Source organism: Brachyhypopomus gauderio, chromosome 12, assembly GCF_052324685.1.
Source record: "Brachyhypopomus gauderio isolate BG-103 chromosome 12, BGAUD_0.2, whole genome shotgun sequence".
NCBI classification, from domain to species: Eukaryota; Metazoa; Chordata; class Actinopteri; order Gymnotiformes; family Hypopomidae; genus Brachyhypopomus; species Brachyhypopomus gauderio.
The window spans coordinates 1,711,579-1,730,429 of NC_135222.1; the positions used below are offsets into that span (position 1 = coordinate 1,711,579).

Here is an 18,851-nt window from a genome sequence, read left to right on the forward strand (position 1 = left end):
GTCCTGTTTATTTCTGTGTTGCAACCATTGAATTCCTGCTGTGTTAGTGGTGCACCTGCTAACAATTACATTTACGTTTAATAATATCTAAATATTCTGCATACGCAGTCATTAATACTTCAAGCTACAGTGGTGTGAAATACGATGTTCGGCTGATTTTCGCGTTTAAGTCCATGATTAATCCTATTTATCTGCGTTCCATTAAGAATGCCTTTAATAGTTACGCGTGAACGCGCTTCTGTCTGGGTCAACCTACTCAAGAGTTGAGCGACCCTGATTAATTTAACGCCGATCCGCCGTTTTGGAACCGAAAACTCTGAGTATGTCATATCGGGGTAAGACAACTCCGAGTTCAGGGTTAAGTTTAGAGTTTGTTAAACCCGCTTCTTGGAATACCCCCCTGATGGCAAGCATCTCATCCGCTTACTCTGGATTTGGTCAGATTTGAGCCAAAGACAAAATTTACTTTTCTGTTAGCAAAGCTTTATTTGCATTTTTTGTTTAATAAAATAGGTGGGATGTCATACATGCATTACTGTTAAATTCAATTACTACTGTTCAATTAGAACAACATTCAAATAAAACATTTCATTTACAAAAAAAGCATGTTTTTAAACTTAAACATCCAAAATGTCAAAGCCTGGAGTTGCAGTAGGTGTCAACAACGTTATCAAAGCAGAAAAACAACCAATATGTGTTTACCCTGACAGAAGAAAACACCACCATAGTAAGGAAGTGTTGTTACACTGAATTGGTTTAGAGAACTAAGGGCTGGAGTCCAGCGCAGTTTGTAGATTTCTCCGCTCCGACCAGACAACTGAGAATTACTGCGGAGTTGAAAGGGGAGATTTAGCAGAGGAATTTGGGCAACTATGCCAGAATCCAGGAATTTTAAATCATACCCAGTTTTATGCCACCATCACACATAATGAGACTACCTTACTAAAGATTTTTTTAAATGTAGCTTTGGACCAAAATTTTTAACTTAAAATTTTAATACAAACATTTAGCCAGCATGTGTGTTTTTTGTGAAAAGAACGAATACATACACTCAGTAGCCACTTTATTTGAAAAATGTATAAGACATTTCCTGCTGGTAATGGCAAAGGCAATGACCTCAACATTTATGATCCTTCAACAGGGTAGGCTACTAGGTACTATAACAGATGACCTCAACATTTATGATCCTTCAACAGGCAGATGTCTGCCTTTTAAACATCTGAAAGTATATCTGTTAACATTACAACTGTCTCACTGTACAAATTTAAAGCATTGGAAAAAGGAACTTGTGGATTTGGCAGTCTCTGCACTTCCATGTCTGATAGTGGCCGAGGAAGCTGAACCTCAGGAACTGCGACTCCTTCGTGGTGGTATCCATGTGGATCTTCCCAGTCAATACCATACTCCGTATCAACCTAGAATTATATTTAACATGAACATGTAAATGTTCAAAATGTACATAAAGAAGCACATAAAGAACAAGCATGTTTTAAAACATGTAATGTAATTCATTATGGCCAGCTTAATGGCATGCTTGAAAAGGCATAAACTGTAAGTAGTCATTGAACATTTCACTAATAATTTGTGGTAAAGCACATAATTGCTCTATTATGAACTACTTAATACATGAAAAATGCTGGTCACCATTAGTAGCAATCCAAAATCCTTGAACTATCTATAGAGGTTTACGTCTAGCCTTTGTTGTGATTGGGGGTTTTTTTGCTTAGCAATTAACACATGCTTTGTTTATTCTTTTAACATAATACAGAAGCGAAATGTAATCACTGTTTAAAAGGAGTGAAGTGTAATCATTGTTTAAGGTAGAAGTAAAATGTAACCACTGTTTAATGTAGAAGTAAAATGTAACCACTGTCTAAGATGTGTCCGAGCTGTGAACCCTAGGGAGAGGATGTTGAGCAAACCACACTGTAGAGTGAGATCTAAAAAGCAGAAGGCGTAGGCCTGATTGTGCCGATGTTGGGGAAATATGAATTTACAGCATCTTCATGAATGGTGGCCTCTTGCCGGCCTATCAGTCCATACACAGGAACCATATGTCCATGTTGGGATTGCAGAGAAGAAAGAGAAGTATTGTATGCTTGAAGAACAACACCATGTAAGGTATAGAAGAAGATCTAAGCGTTTGGGGGCGGAGAAATCATATATAAAGACGGCATGCTCAAACACTTGTTGGGTCTCTCTGATGTAAAATGTTAGAATGTGAGATCCCCAGAGATATCTCTGTTTTAATAAAGGCCTTTTTGGTATTGCTATAATTTTGGTATGGTGGTTCCTGCTATCTCCTTCCCATCAAACGAACACGCTGGGCTAAGGTGGTAGGTAGAAGTTTACAGCCCAAAACACCTTGTTTCAAACATACCTGGGGAGGGTCTTGATACGTCTAGCCTTGTTTCAAACATACCTGGGGAGGGTCTTGATACGTCTAGCCTTGTTTCAAACATACCTGGGGAGGGTCTTGATACGTCTAGCCTTGTTTCAAACATACCTGGGGAGGGTCTTGATACGTCTAGCCTTGTTTCAAACATACCTGGGGAGGGTCTTGATACGTCTAGCCTTGTTTCAAACATACCTGGGGAGGGTCTTGATACGTCTAGCCTTGTTTCAAACATACCTGGGGAGGGTCTTGATACGTCTAGCCTTGTTTCAAACATACCTGGGGAGGGTCTTGATACGTCTAGCCTTGTTTCAAACATACCTGGGGAGGGTCTTGATACGTCTAGCCTTGTTTCAAACATACCTGGGGAGGGTCTTGATACGTCTAGCCTTGTTTCAAACATACCCAGGGAGGGTCTTGATACGTCTAGCCTTGTTTCAAACATACCCAGGGAGGGTCTTGATACGTCTAGCCTTGTTTCAAACATACCCAGGGAGGGTCTTGATACGTCTAGCCTTGTTTCAAACATACCCGGGGAGGGTCTTGATACGTCTAGCCTTGTTTCAAACATACCCGGGGAGGGTCTTGATACGTCTAGCCTTGTTTCAAACATACCCGGGGAGGGTCTTGATACGTCTAGCCTTGTTTCAAACATACCCGGGGAGGGTCTTGATACGTCTAGCCTTGTTTCAAACATACCTGGGGAAGGTCTTGATACGTCTAGCCTTGTTTCAAACATACCTGGGGAGGGTCTTGATACGTCTAGCCTTGTTTCAAACATACCTGGGGAGGGTCTTGATACGTCTAGCCTTGTTTCAAACATACCTGGGGAAGGTCTTGATACGTCTAGCCTTGTTTCAAACATACCTGGGGAAGGTCTTGATACGTCTAGCCTTGTTTCAAACATACCTGGGGAGGGTCTTGATATGTCTAGCCTTGTTTCAAACATACCTGGGGAGGGTCTTGATACGTCTAGCCTTGTTTCAAACATACCTGGGGAGGGTCTTGATACGTCTAGCCTTGTTTCAAACATACCTGGGGAGGGTCTTGATACGTCTAGCCTTGTTTCAAACATACCTGGGGAGGGTCTTGATACGTCTAGCCTTGTTTCAAACATACCTGGGGAGGGTCTTGATACGTCTAGCCTTGTTTCAAACATACCTGGGGAGGGTCTTGATACGTCTAGCCTTGTTTCAAACATACCTGGGGAGGGTCTTGATACGTCTAGCCTTGTTTCAAACATACCTGGGGAGGGTCTTGATACGTCTAGCCTTGTTTCAAACATACCTGGGGAGGGTCTTGATACGTCTAGCCTTGTTTCAAACATACTTGGGGAGGGTCTTGATACGTCTAGCCTTGTTTCAAACATACCCAGGGAGGGTCTTGATACGTCTAGCCTTGTTTCAAACATACCCGGGGAGGGTCTTGATACGTCTAGCCTTGTTTCAAACATACCTGGGGAGGGTCTTGATACGTCTAGCCTTGTTTCAAACATACCTGGGGAAGGTCTTGATACGTCTAGCCTTGTTTCAAACATACCTGGGGAAGGTCTTGATACGTCTAGCCTTGTTTCAAACATACCTGGGGAGGGTCTTGATACGTCTAGCCTTGTTTCAAACATACCTGGGGAAGGTCTTGATACGTCTAGCCTTGTTTCAAACATACCTGGGGAGGGTCTTGATACGTCTAGCCTTGTTTCAAACATACCTGGGGAAGGTCTTGATACGTCTAGCCTTGTTTCAAACATACCTGGGGAGGGTCTTGATACGTCTAGCCTTGTTTCAAACATACCTGGGGAGGGTCTTGATACGTCTAGCCTTGTTTCAAACATACCTGGGGAAGGTCTTGATACGTCTAGCCTTGTTTCAAACATACCTGGGGAGGGTCTTGATACGTCTAGCCTTGTTTCAAACATACCTGGGGAAGGTCTTGATACCCCTCAATTTGGTTCTGCATCCACAGTTGAAGTGGTGACTGATTCTCTTCTGTGCGCAATCTATGGTGGTTCCAGCCATCCTTGAAGAACTGCAAATGCCTCTGAATATGTGGAAGAAAGGTCCAGTGCAGTGAATAGATGTGGATCTCTTCATCTGGGTTGAGTAAGCCCTCCCTCTCCAGGTTGCAGAAAATGGTGTAGAAAAGATCTAAAACTCCCCCAAAGACATCTCTCCACAATCTTTCTATCCTAGGTAGAGTGACAAAGAAAATGAAAAACGTAGTTGATTAAATCAAAGAAAAGGCTTTTAAGTTGTACACTACACCAAAGTCAATTTGAAAATCTACTGTATGTGAACACAAAACTTATACAAAATGGTATTACCTCTGATTGTGTGTGCTTCTTCCAGTGATGTGGGAATTCCTATTTAGGCCTCTAGTAGACACCATGAAATGTGCAACCTGAACATTTTCTCCTCCTTTGTCAGACCCGACACGTGATGGCACTCCATAGGTATTGACTGCTTCAAAGAAGCTCCCCATGACTGTTGAGGCCCGGTTGTTGGTGCCACCAATGTACTACTATTCGCCATCTGTAATTTGTCGCCAATGCCACCATGTACTACTATTCGCCATCTGTAATTTAGGAAATTGAAAATCATAACATATTCAGAAATAAAACTACTTACTAGTAGGCATTAGTTTTTTTTTTCAATCTAAAAAACCGTACTATGAAACACATACAAACCGGAAAAATTTGGGACACTAAACAAATTTAAATGATGTGGAGGTGCCATCATCTAATATTTTATTTAGAATAGAACAAAAATCACAGATCAAAAGTTTAAACGGAGAGAATTTATCATTTCAAGGGGAAAATATGTTGTTTCAAAATTTCATGGCATCAACAAATCCCAAAAAAGTTGGGACAAGGCCATTTTTACCACTGTGTGGCATCCCCCCCTTCTTACAACACTCTACAGACGTCTGGGGACAGAGGAGACCAGTTTCTCAAGTTTAGAAATAGGAATGCTCTCCCATTCATGTCTAATACAGGCCTCTAACTGTTCAATCGTCTTGGGCCTTCTTTGTCGCACCTTCCGCAAATGTTCTCTACAAGTGAAAGATCTGGACTGCAGGCTGGCCATTTCAGTACCTGTTTCCTTCTCCTACGTAGCCATGTTGTGATTGCTGCAGAATGTGGTTTGGCATTATCTTGTTGAAAAATGCAGGGTCTTCCCTGAAAGACACGACGTCTAGATGGGAGCAGATGTTGTTCTAGAACCTGAACATATTTCTCTGCATTAATGGTGCCTTTCCAGACATGCAAGCTGCCCATGCCACAAGCACTCATGCAACCCCATACCATCAGTGATGCAGGCTTCAGAACGGAGCTTTGATAACAACTTGGGTTATCCTTGTCCTCTCTGGTCTGGATGACATGACATACTAGTTTTCCATAAAGAACTTCAAATCGTGACTCATCTGACCACAGAACAGTTTTCCATTTTGCCACACTCCATTTTAAAAGACCCTTGGCCTAGTGCAAACATCTGAGCTTGTAGAGCTTGCTTAGAAATGACTTCCTCTTTGCACTGTAGAGTTTCAGCTGGTCACGGCGGATGGCATGGTGTATTGTGTTCACTGACAATGCTTTCTGGAAGTATTTCTGAGCCCATTCTGTTATTTCCTTGACAGTGGCGCCTGTTTGAGGTGCAGTGATGTTTAAGGGCCCGGAGATCACAAGCATCCAGTAGAGTTTTACAGCCTTGACCCTTACGCACAGTGATTGTTCCAGTATAAACTAAGGTTGGCTAGGTGCAGTCCTAGTGATTTACAAAGACATTTTTTAAATCAAAACCTTCAGGAGCATTTGAAAATTACAACCAGAAGTAATGAAACTAAACTGTCTATATTGCCTCACTAAGAACAAATATGGGCAGCACTGGAATAAATAAAACCATACATGCAAAATGATTATATGATTTTACACGGTATGAGTTGTATTTAAAAACAGTTCATATAAGCACATCTTACCGGATAAGCTTATGGTTGCCATCTATATGCCACAAACTGTTGGGAGCAGGCACAGAATACCTTCTGCGGCGCACTGAACGCAACTGAAGAGCACGTATTTCAACTCCTGCTGGATCTTCACGGCACATAGATTCTTGAACGCGATGCCCTTAATAAAAGTAAATTTACTGATTTTAGTTAAATGTTTACTTTTCATATAAATTAAGAATACTTCTAAAGCTCATTATATGAATGTCTATTGCACCAACCAAAAATGGCCTTCATCTAGAGATGACACTGATATAATACCAGGTACTTGTTGTAGGTTGATATAAGTAGAAAATGTTGAAGGGCTATAAGTGGGAAATTAATAAACTATATAAAATCATACCTGAAAATTAGATAATTAACAGCTTATGAGTTTTCAAAGAAAACATATTAAAAACTATGTCTGTATGCGTTGTACAAAAAATAAAAAAAAAGTGGTATTATGGCAACTCCATCTTCCTCATTAGTCTATGAGGAAGCTGAAACTACTATGGTTCCATACATTGTCCCATTACCACTAATAGTATAGAAATTTTAGTTTTAAAATGGATTTTACATAATAGATAACCTATTTACACTTGTACAATCAAATAATTGTCATTATTATTTTAATGCCTGCAAAGAACCACTCACTTTGTATCAGAATGCCTCGAGCGTTCAGATGGCCAACCATCATCTTATATCCTGTATTTGAAGAGTTTGGTTCCAAAACGCTATAAATCCATTTTGATCAATTTGAGTAAAAATGTGTTTTCTTTAGCAAGAAAGTGGTAGGCTGAAAACCACTGTTTTCTGTTTCAAACTATCAAATACCATACTAAGGTTAAAAAAACACAAACAAATCAAATCAAGATTTTAATATTTAAAGATTTATTTAAAAAAAAAAACAATTCGTTTTTTCGCAAAACGCAATAAATCCATGCCATGTTTTTTTCAAAATGTCTTGTATATCCTTTGGCATCAATAGAAATTTTTTTTTGACTGAAAATGTGCAAAATACAATAACAAATAACTGTAAATTGTACATCTTAATATAATAGTTTGACCATTGGGCCTAAAAACACAAATTTCAAAACAATTCATTAACGAATAAGACATTGTCACGCTACAGCCCCGAACCCCGAGCGTGTGTTAATGTTGTCCGTGTCTTTATATGTACGTCCGTTGGTGTGTGTGTGTGTTCACTTGTCTCGTTAAGACTAATGTGTTTCACGCGGTGCTTGTTAGGCTACTTGTATATAGTGTGTGTCATGCAATGTTATAGTTACATGGGAAAGTCAGTATATTTAGTGGCATATTTACACCGTGTGTTCCTATTGGACTGTGGACTGTTGATCAGTAACGAGACAGACATTGGGGGCGGGACCAGTGTTGTCTTTCGCGCCCTCCACGCCAGTGTATTGGTGTTATGAGAGACGGTGGCTAACTGTTCGCTAACTTGAATAAAAGTCTAACTGAGACTGAATTAATTTGTCACGCTTCATTACATGGTGTCAGAATCGACGACTTCACGTGCCTCAGGGGAGAAAAGGAATAAAGAGCTGTAATGTCGAAGTTTCACGCACCTGAATCATTTGATTTCACCCAGCCGGCGTCATGGCCGGTCTGGAGACAGCGTTTCTCCCGCTTTCGGACAGCAACAAAGCTTGACCATGAAGACGGTGATGTACAAGTTAATTCTCTTCTCTATGCAATGGGCAAAGAAGCAGAGCCTATTTTCAGTACGTTTATATTTACTGCAGAGGAAGAGGCTAACTATTATGGAGCTGTGGTGAAAAAGTTTGACGACCATTTTGTGCCGCGACGCAATATAATACACCAGCGCGCGTGCTTCCACAAACGCGCACAGCGGAGTGGAGAGAGTGTGGAGGCCTTTGTCAAGAGTTTGTATGAGATGGCGGAGCATTGCGAATTTGGAGCAATTAAAGATGAACACATACGCGATCGCATTGTGATTGGGGTGTCTGACAGCGATGTGTCTGAGAAGCTCCAGCTAGAACCTGAGCTCACTCTGGAGAAGGCAATACAGGTGGCACGCCAAGCAGAGTTAGTTAAAATGCAAAACGCAGGCATGAGAGCACAGTGCGTGGACCAAGTGGGACACAAGAATAAGCCGTTTAAGTCACAAGCCAGTGGGAAAGGTAAACCTCACATAAAACGAGGTGAAGCCAGCAACGTGAGAAGCTGTTCAAGGTGTGCACGTACGCATGAGCCTAGAGCATGCCCCGCATGGGGGAAAAGATGCCGCAAGTGCAATAAAACTGGCCATTTCGAAGCAGTGTGCAAAACGAAGGCTGTTAAAGAGGTCACTGTCACCCAGGAGCTAAGTAACAGTCAGGATTCCTGGTTTTTAGGCCATATCTCAGAGGATGCTGACGTTAAAGATGATTGGCAAGTTGAGCTGCAGCTAAACGGCACTGCTGTGTATTTCAAAATTGATACTGGAGCAGATATTACCGTAATGTCCGAGGACGAGTTTACCAGGTTACCACAGCAACCCAAACTAGAATCAATCAAGGCTAGTGTGTGTAGTCCTGGTGGACAGTTGAACTGTCTAGGCAAGTTTCTGGCTTCCACTCAAAGAAAGGGGCAGACTTTCACCTTTTGGGTCTATGTAGTAAAGGGCCCATATACAAACAATCTGCTCAGCCGTAAAGTTGCTTGCAGTATGGGGCTAGTACAGAGACTAGAAGAAGTTGAAATTGAAAATGACTTGTTTGGGGACATAGGCCTGTTAAACTGTGAACCAATTAAGATTGAGCTAAAACCTGACGCCAAGCCATATAGCCTCACCAGCCCCCGCCGCGTGCCCTTTCCAATGCTACCAAAAGTAGAAGAGGAGTTGAAACGCATGCAAAAATTGGACATTATTGAGGAAGTCAAGGAGGCTACAGACTGGTGTGCACCTATGGTGCCTGTGATGAAGAGGAACGGGAAAGTGAGGATATGTGTGGACCTAAAAAGGCTGAACGAAGCTGTGAAAAGAGAGATGTTCATGCTTCCTACTCTAGAGGACATAGCACCAAAGCTGTCTGGAGCTAATGTTTTTTCCACACTTGACGCATCAAGTGGATTCTGGCAAATACCCCTCGAGGCCTCCAGCCAGAAGTTGACAACATTTATTACTCCAGTGGGCAGGTTTTGTTTCAAGCGGCTCCCGTTTGGAATAACGTCAGCTCCCGAAATTTTTCAGAGAGAAATGCGTACGCTCCTGAGGGGTCATTCTGGCACAGTGGCAGTGATGGATGACATTTTGATCTATGGAAAAGACAAACAGGAGCATGACAAAAATCTCAGGGCCGTGCTGCAAACAATAAAGGAGTCTGGGCTGAAGTTAAATCGAGACAAATGCCAGTTTGGGAAAACAGAAATCCAATACTTTGGACATATAATTGGGAAGAAGGGCATCAGACCGGATCCTGGCAAAGTCAAAGCCATAACTAATCTTCCCAGTCCAACTAACATCACTGAACTGCGCCAAGTGCTAGGGATGATTAACTACCTGGGCAGGTTCCTTCCAGGATTGTCAGCTGTCCTGCACCCAATCACTGAACTGCTTAGGAGTGACACAGTGTGGATGTGGGGTGACGCCCAAGAACTAGCATTTACCCGGGTTAAGGATATGCTAGTTTCGGCACCTTCCTTGGCATTCTATGACAGCAGTAAGCCTACCGTGGTGAGTGCGGATGCAAGTAGCTACGGTCTTGGGGCTGCCCTACTACAAGAGCAGGGAGGAGAACTGCATCCAGTGGCTTTCTGCTCTCGAACATTGACCCAAACAGAGCAGCGGTACTCTCAGATTGAGAAGGAGTGCCTGGCCGCAGTGTGGTCATGTGAAAGATTTGCACGATATCTACAAGGTAGGGACAGATTTTGCCTCCAGACAGATCACAAGCCGTTGGTCCCCCTAATAAATTCATATGACCTGGACAAAGCACCGCTTCGATGCCAGCGCCTGTTAATGCGTATGATGAGATTCAGTGTAACAGCAGTCCATGTTCCAGGAAAGCAGCTAGTGGTAGCAGACACACTGTCTAGAAACCCACTCACGGAAAGCAGTGTGTCAGACACGGAAGAGGATGTGAAAGCATATGTACAGGTCATTATGTCCACCAAGCCAGTGACTAGAGACAGGCTGGATGCATTCCGTACTGCGACCCAAGAGGATGCTGATTTAAATGCAGTGGGCAGGTATATCCAAGAAGGCTGGCCCAGGGCAGCATATCGCCTGTCACCCTCTCTGTGTGAGTTTCATGCTGCGCGGGCTCACCTGTCCGTTGTGGATGGACTCTTGCTTTACGGTGATAGAATTGTTGTTCCAGCATCGCAAAGGAAGGATGTGCTACGCAAGATCCATGAAGGTCACCAGGGCCTCACAAAGTGCAGAGCACGAGCCAACATGTCTGTGTGGTGGCCGGGAATAGGACGCGACATCACCAGGACAGTCGAAATATGCAAATTCTGTCAGCAAAATAAACCCACACAAAGGAAGGAGCCATTGATCACTACTCCACTGCCAGAAGGCCCTTGGCAGAAGATAGCAGCAGATATATGTGAGCAGGATGGTAACAAGTTCCTGGTTGTCGTAGACTACTACTCGCGTGACATTGAAATAGCTCACCTGCCGACACTCACTAGCCAGCAGGTGATAGGCTGTCTAAAGAGAATGTTTGTCAGATGGGGAATCCCATATGAGCTGGTTACCGACAATGGAACTCAATTTACCTCTGCGGAATTCGTGAGCTTCACAAAGGTATACGATTTCACCCACACAACCTCCAGCCCACATTACCCGCAAAGTAACGGTGCAGCGGAGAGGAGTGTTGCCACAGCGAAGCGAATCTTGCGACAGCCTGACCCTGAACTGGCACTCATGAGCTACCGAGCCACCCCGATTAATGCCACGGGGCTGAGTCCTGCAGAGCTGATGACCGGACGGCAGATTAGAACGACTGTTCCACTGCTTCCTAAAAATCTGAAGCCACATGCCATCGATTATGAGAAGGTGCGCAAGAAAGATCAGCGAACTAAAAAGGCATACCGATTTTTCTATAACCGACGCCACTCTGTGCGTACGTTGCCGATTCTGCAGCCAGGACAGAGTGTCGGAGTCAAACTGGATGGGGAAAGGAGATGGCGTATGCCTGCAACAGTACTCGCTAAAGCATCTGAGCCCAGATCGTATCTGGTGAAAACAGACAATGGCACTATAACACGCAGGAATCGGAGACATCTGCAAAGTGCCCCGTGTTCATCTGAAGGCGACACAGAGCCTACAGGAGATTAGGGCTGTCGCGGTGAAAGAATTTCCCCTGCGGTTATTTATGGTGGCTCAACACCGCGATATGCGGTATGACGCGATATGTGTCATTTGTCGTCTAAAATCTTAATTTTAGAGCTATATAATTGTTTTATTGTTTTTATTGTAAAGGGGTTCTTATTGTTTTTAAATTGCAAAGAAGACACAGTTTTAAGAGCAGTTAAATATGTGTTTATTGTCAAATAGAGAACACAGAAGTCAAATGAGATGCAGTAAGAACCCATGCTCTTTCGCTTTCTTAAAACTGTAGGGTAAATATTTTAAACGAGATTTTAAACACAAAAAGAGAATTTAAATAAATAAATAAATAAATAAAACGAAACCAGAAGAACAACGTCTCAGCTTAAACCTGAGTTGTCACGTCCCTGTTGCGCGCTAAGAAAACCAACATATTCACCTTATGTGGTTTCAGTGAGGAGCGGAAAGGGCTAACAATATTCCCGGCAGTACTAAAAACTCGCTCTGACGGTGTGCTTGTTGCACAAATGCACATGTACTTGCGGGCGAGTTTGGAGAGCAGAGGAAATCTAGCCTCATTGACGCGCCACCAGGCGAGTGGATCTGCGTTGGAGTCTATGGGCTCCTCCTGTATGTAGCGCGTGAGTTCCATGTCTGCTCGAGCTCTCTTGGGTATGGACACGGAGGCTGCTGTGCGTGCCTTTAGCAGGTCTCCAAGCGTTTTCTTTTTTGCTGCAGGTGGCATCAAAACTTGCGAAGTGGAAGCTTCGTCTCCACTTGCCGACGCACCGGCACTGCTCCCTCCGCCTTCCATTCCCAACATCTCTTCGATTAGCGCGTGTTTTATCTCATCAGTATCATCGACATGATTCCCCCGATACCTGGGATCCAGCCAGCAGGCCTTTGACAAAAGCTCTTGTAAGGCAGGAGCTTCGTACTTCTGCTCGAGAACACTACACATCTTCAGCTTGAGGTCTGATGTTAACGCGGTGTCCTCCTCTGATGGATTTAGAACATCATCAGTCAAGAGTTTCAGGACGGGCTTGACTGACGACACCGTAACACAGCTCTCGCCAGACAGCAGATCCGTAAACTCAGCCACGGGTTTCAATGCCGCGTTCACTGACTCCAGGACAGCGATGTCCTGCCAGGTTGGAATTAAATGCTGGTGTCGCCGGTCATCCAAAACTCTCTTGATAGCAGGGATTTGCTCCAAGACTCTGTCCACCATTTTCTGTTTGGTACCCCATCTTGTAGCGCAGTCCTGCACAGAATTATGGCAATTAAATTAGTGGTGGAATTTGTCAACTTATTATATTTATTAATCCTAAATAATTTACGTTGTTGGCTACTTTTTAATTTTTATTCGTTTTAAATATATTTTATCAAACGAAAAAAATAATTGAAATAATCATGACAATACATTTAATATCATGACATTTTTAAAATAAAAATCCAATTTGCGAACAAATAAAAGGTACATATAATTACCGAATAACTAATGTTCGTAACTTACCGATATGAGGCCATGCTGGGGTATCTGGAGCTCCATTTGGGCTTTGGCCAGATCTCTTCTCTTCAGCCAGCTCTGAGAGAACTTACTGACCAAGGTGCGACACCAGGGGCGTCGCCTGGGGTGGGCTTCCGGGGCTTCAGCCCCGAATGATTATCCAGTAGCCCCGAACCTTTTCGCTCAGCCTCCTATTAATGAGGAGGCTAATGTGCTGCTGTGAGAATAGGAAATCTCTTGACGCCAATCATAGTGCCGCTTCAAGGATAAAGTTCCGCCTTTCAGGAGAAACAGCCAATCAGCTTGCTGGTTTTGCGGGCGCGGAGGAGAGCCCATCCCCACCCCCGTGAGGGAGCGCACGCTCTGGCCATTTTTGGCAGCAGGTTGCAGGTAGCTGACGGTGAAAGAAAATGGATATACGGCGTTTTTTCAAGGAGAAAGGCAACGGTAGTTAACTATGTAAACCATTGACTGTATATATAATGGACGGTACGTCACCGTTGACTCCCATTGTGAGTTTTTGAAGCCACCAAGATGGCTGCACGGACGCTGCCATCTTGAAAATTGGAGCCAGAGCATGCGCATTAGAACCGGTAGGCAGGACAGTATCTCCGCCAGAAACCTATCTCCGCTCCGACATTCGTTAGGATACGCCCACCAGTATAGAAACTTTTGACGTTTTACAAAATAAACAAACGTAAAAGGTTTTAATACTGCTGTTGAGAGTTTTGCTGACGAGAGCTTTGATGTTGAGCGCGTTCACGTTTGAGCATCTGGTATTACATGTCAACCAACGCAGCTATTAACTGTCAATCACCTTATCGCCACACCCCTTTATATAACACTTAATAACTTCTATAAAATCTGTTTATCATAGAGAAAAACACTGGGAGAGATACTAACGCAATGGGGTGTTATATAATTGACAACATATAATTGCTCAAAAAACTTATTTTACGTGTAATAAAAATTCAAAATTTCTCGTCCGGCCCATTCACTTACATGGGAATGGGCGGGGTTAAAAGTTGTACTGCAGCCAGCCACTAGAGGGCAGCTGACTCACGGAGGCTTCACTTTTCACTCGCGTCGTCCAGCCCACTTAAATATACAGTCAATGATGTAAACTGTGATGACATTGTTTGTGGAGCTATCTGATAGCTGGTTAAAAACACACGTCTCCGAATCAAAACACACAGATCAAACCCACTGTGTGCTTAATAAAATGCAGCTTGTCACTAGTCAGCTTCAGAATTAGTTAGCTAACCTAGTTAGTTAACCTATCTAGCTAGTTAACCTAGATAGCTTAGGTAGTGAAGGTTTGAGAGAAAAAAACTTATATAGCTAGTTATGTTATAGCTAGTTATAGTTATAGTTAGTATGTTCAACATGCCCCGATGTACCTAATAAGCTAATAACTATTTCATTTTCAAATTGTGTTTAATAATTTAGGATTGTAGGACTGTAAGCTATAATGAATGAAAATCCACTTAGTTAACTAGCAATTAACTAATTAGCTAGAAGGTGGACGTTGTGGATAGCCAAAATTTTGTACAATACTTTATGATGGTAGTTTAAAGCAGTTTCTTAACCCTGGTCACTGCCCTAAAATTGTGTGTTTTCCACTGGAGCCAACTGATCAGCTAATAAACAATCCTTTATTGAGTTTACACAGCACAGCATATCACCACTTACTTTATTAAGTGATTTTAAAAGAAAACTTTAGAATATGCATAAATGAATGAATGTTGCAAAAAATAATTTACTTTTAATAGTTGAGGGTTAGGGTTTGTTAGAGTTTGTTCAATCTCAAGTATTGTGGTGTAATTTATTTCCTAATACAAACAGAGAACTTGAGAGGAGAGAACTGGAGAGGAGAGCAGAGGACTAGAGAGGAGAACAGACAACAGGAGAGGAGAGCAGAGAACAGGAGAGGAAAGAGGAGAGAACAGGAGAGGAGAACAGAGTAGAACTGGAGAGGAGAGGAGATGGGAGAAGACAATACAAGCGGTATGGAAAACAATGCCTAATAAACACATTATTAATAAAATACACGTTTTTAGTACGAAGACTAGCAAAATAATGCCAGATGTAGTTTGTTTTAGCACAGTCTTTTGTATTTAAAATAATTTTTCCAGCTGTATTTTAAGCATGCTTTCCTGAATTACTATTTAACAGGGTAGAAGAGAGGGTGGAGAGAGAGGAAATGTGGAGAGACCTGAAATGAACTGAACTGATCAGGACTGGACTGATCTAAAGAAAGAACAGGTTAGAACAAAAACATACAGGATAGATAATAAGTAATTCTTAAAGAGTATTAATTGTGTAGACCCCTTAGCACTAATAATTATTAATTATTAATATTTCTTTCAACAATTTGTTTCAGTGTGTCATAAAAGGTAAAAGAACAATTTAGAAACAAGTGAACTGTTTACATTATTACACAGTTGCATGAAATCCATTGTTGACATACTGTTTTGCATACTTTATTGAGGAATGGATTTACTGATGGAATATACCTGGTCGATGTCCTTTAGTAAAAGCTCACTATCACTATTTAGGTCACCAACAGTCATTCTGCAGAATTGGGTGCACCCTTTGTTAAATATATATATATATATATATATATATATATATATATATATATATATATATATATATATATATATATATATATATATTATATAATTAATTGGGCTGAGCCCCGGATCCTTACGTACCCAGGCAACGCCCCTGTGCGACACAGTCCCATTGCTCGGGCTGTGCGATCCTTAGCACTTGCTAGTGCGTTTGTCACTGCCAAATGTAAATTGTGACCAAAACAGTTAAGCCATGACCACTTCAACTTTTTTATTGCTGCTACAATGTTTGCTCCGTTGTCCGTTGTCATACAGGCTAGCTTCTCTTCATCCAGAGACCATTCATGAAATGCGTGGCGGAGAGCTTCCGAAATATTGTCAGACGTGTGGTTCTGGGGCATAAACACTGTTTCAAGGCAACGTGACCTAAGAGTCCAGTCCGGGGTCAGATAATGCACCGTTAAACTCATAAATGGAGTCATATTGACACTCGACCACATATCAGTAGTGGCGGAAAAGTAGTCGACATTCTTGATTTCGCTTTCCAACAGAGCCTTTACTTTGTCGTACATTTTAGGAACAACAGTCTCTGAGAAGTAGGTCTTGCCAGGCAACTCATACTGTTTGTCGAATTTTTGAAGCATTGACTTGAATGCAGGTTTCTCCACCGTTCGAAACGGAACCATTTCCTCAACTAGATACTGCGCAACAGCGGCTGTAAGGTCTTTATGCCTGTTACTTTCACGGCTGTATTTGGCGGTTCTTGCAAATGATTCAGCTACTCCTAACTGCCGGCTGCACCCGGCCTGAACTGTAGCTTTAGAGGCTGCTCCACGACCTGTTGGTGGGGGAAGTTGCGCTTCTATAGCAGGATGGTAGGTAGCTAGGTGAGACCTCAAGTTTGACGTGTTTCCCCGTTTAACAGCTACATTTCTGCCACAAATTCTACATGTTGCCTCATCTAAATTAGCTGGCTCTCCTTTTTTATTCGGCTTGAACCCGAAATGCTCCCAAACCGGTGAAGTCGCGTTTTGTTTTTTGACCAGAGCATCTGCCGTAGTTTCCATCTTGGAAAAAGGAGACGGATTGTTGATCAGCCGCCCGATAACAGGGGGTTGATGGGAAAATGACTTTAATTCTTGCACAGGCACTTTCCCCTCGCATGGGAAAAAACACCAATATCGCGGTTGTTGCGGTTAATTCCCGTACGTTGCGATTTTCTCGTCAATAGCGCGGTATTGCTATACTGCGGTTATCGCGACAGCCCTACAGGAGATAGCATGGAAACATCTTCTGCTACAAATCCACCTGTGGCCCCTGATGCACCGCTATGGAAAGACCTGTCTTCAACACCAGTGTCCACCGAGCAACCAGCAACACAGCAACCCATCCCTGATTCTACTGTGGCCAAGAGACAGGTCAAGCCACCCGGTTGGCTAAAAGACTATGTTTGTTCATAAGCAACTGTTCCAGCTGGGGGAAAATACAACATGTTCAAGGAAAATGTTCTCATGTTCGCTGGGAAAATATCCTTTGCAATGGGCACTATGCAGATTTTGTATTGTTCTCTTGTCCACTGTTGGTATAGAACTGCATGTCCCTTTTGCGTTTCTGAGAGGGGAAGAAGTAACTGTTTTAAGGGGGAGATGTCATGCAATGTTATAGTTACATGGGAAAGTCAGTATATTTAGTGGCATATTTACACCGTGTGTTCCTATTGGACTGTGGACTGTTGATCAGTAACGAGACAGACATTGGGGGCGGGACCAGTGTTGTCTTTCGCGCCCTCCACGCCAGTGTATTGGTGTTATGAGAGACGGTGGCTATCCCTGTTCGCTAACTTGAATAAAAGTCTAACTGAGACTGAATTAATTCGTCACGCTTCATTACAGTGTGTGTGTGTGTTTGGTGCTCGTCTTTAACGTGACATTCGTTGTGTGTTAAACCGTGTCAGCACGCCGTGAGCGTGTACTGTGTAGTGTGATTGACAGCTGTTTCAAGACGCCGTGAGTGTGTCCATCGTCAAGCTCAATACACGTAGCCTTTGCACGCACCTCGTCGTTGCATCCTCGACTCCCTCGGACCCGTTACAGACATAAATAGTAAAATGGTATAACTATTAACATAAATAGTATAACTCCTATACGAACAGGCTCCTCTATACTATCAAAACCGTTCATTTTCGCGGATTTTGAGAGTGAAAAACGAGATATATTTTAACAAAGTAGGCTACAAGAAATGCCGGGCGGCTCAACAGGTCGCGTTCTATGGTGTTTCCATATGTGGTGGTGCGCTGTGATTGGATGAGTGGAGATGTGGCGTTCTGATAAAAATTTAATATTGGCTTTTCAAGAGTGGTCATATACCATTCTGATTCCGGCTCTAACTCATTTTTTTAATGGCGTTTATCGCGTTTTGGAACCAAACTCTTCATTTGGATGACAACTGAGGATCTCACGTACTGTTGCATCCAGCTCTTCATTATTAATATTAGTAAACATGTCAGACACCCTTAAAGTAAGAATTTAGTTGTGTGGTCAGATGACAAAAAATACTTCATTAAGAATTAATTCTTATTATGCAAGAACTTTGCACTTCTTCAAACAGTTTTGAAAACTTTGCATGGACACGTACCTCAGACCATGTTCTGCCATTAGCCGGTACACTGTTCTTTCACCAACTCCAAAAAGAACTGCAATGTCCCGGACAGACAAACCTGCTCATAAATAACTTTCAAGGGCTTCCGCGGGCAGTATGTGAGAAGGGCGTCCTAGCTGGGTGCCATCTGAGTTTTGCAATAAAAGAACCACCTCCTCCAAAAATTTGAACACTGCAGGATTGACCTCTGTATCAGCAGATGCCGCTAAATGGAACAAACGGTCCGCCAAAACCACGACACGAAACAATAAATAATCCGGACTTGCAAGCAGCCATTACTGTCCGGTCTCGTCCTTGGTTACTGCAGATTGAACAAGACATGAACAATCATCTATAGCGTCTGATATCGATCAACCAATAGGATTATAAAGACACAGTAACATCATTGATTGACAGCTTCTTCATTAGCATACAAGGACAAAGAAATACAGAAAT

At 42.6% G+C, this 18,851-nt stretch overlaps 1 long non-coding RNA gene across 1 annotated transcript; it reads right to left on the reverse strand.

Moving 5' to 3' along the window:
* Positions 1-617: 617 nt before the first annotated feature.
* LOC143528467 (uncharacterized) lies at positions 618-18,696 on the reverse strand. Its single transcript, XR_013134462.1, has 5 exons — positions 18,393-18,696; positions 6,368-6,515; positions 4,716-4,966; positions 4,313-4,580; positions 618-1,415 (listed from the first exon to the last, which is right to left on the reverse strand). It is a non-coding gene; the product is annotated as an uncharacterized LOC143528467 (long non-coding RNA).
* Positions 18,697-18,851: the final 155 nt, after the last annotated feature.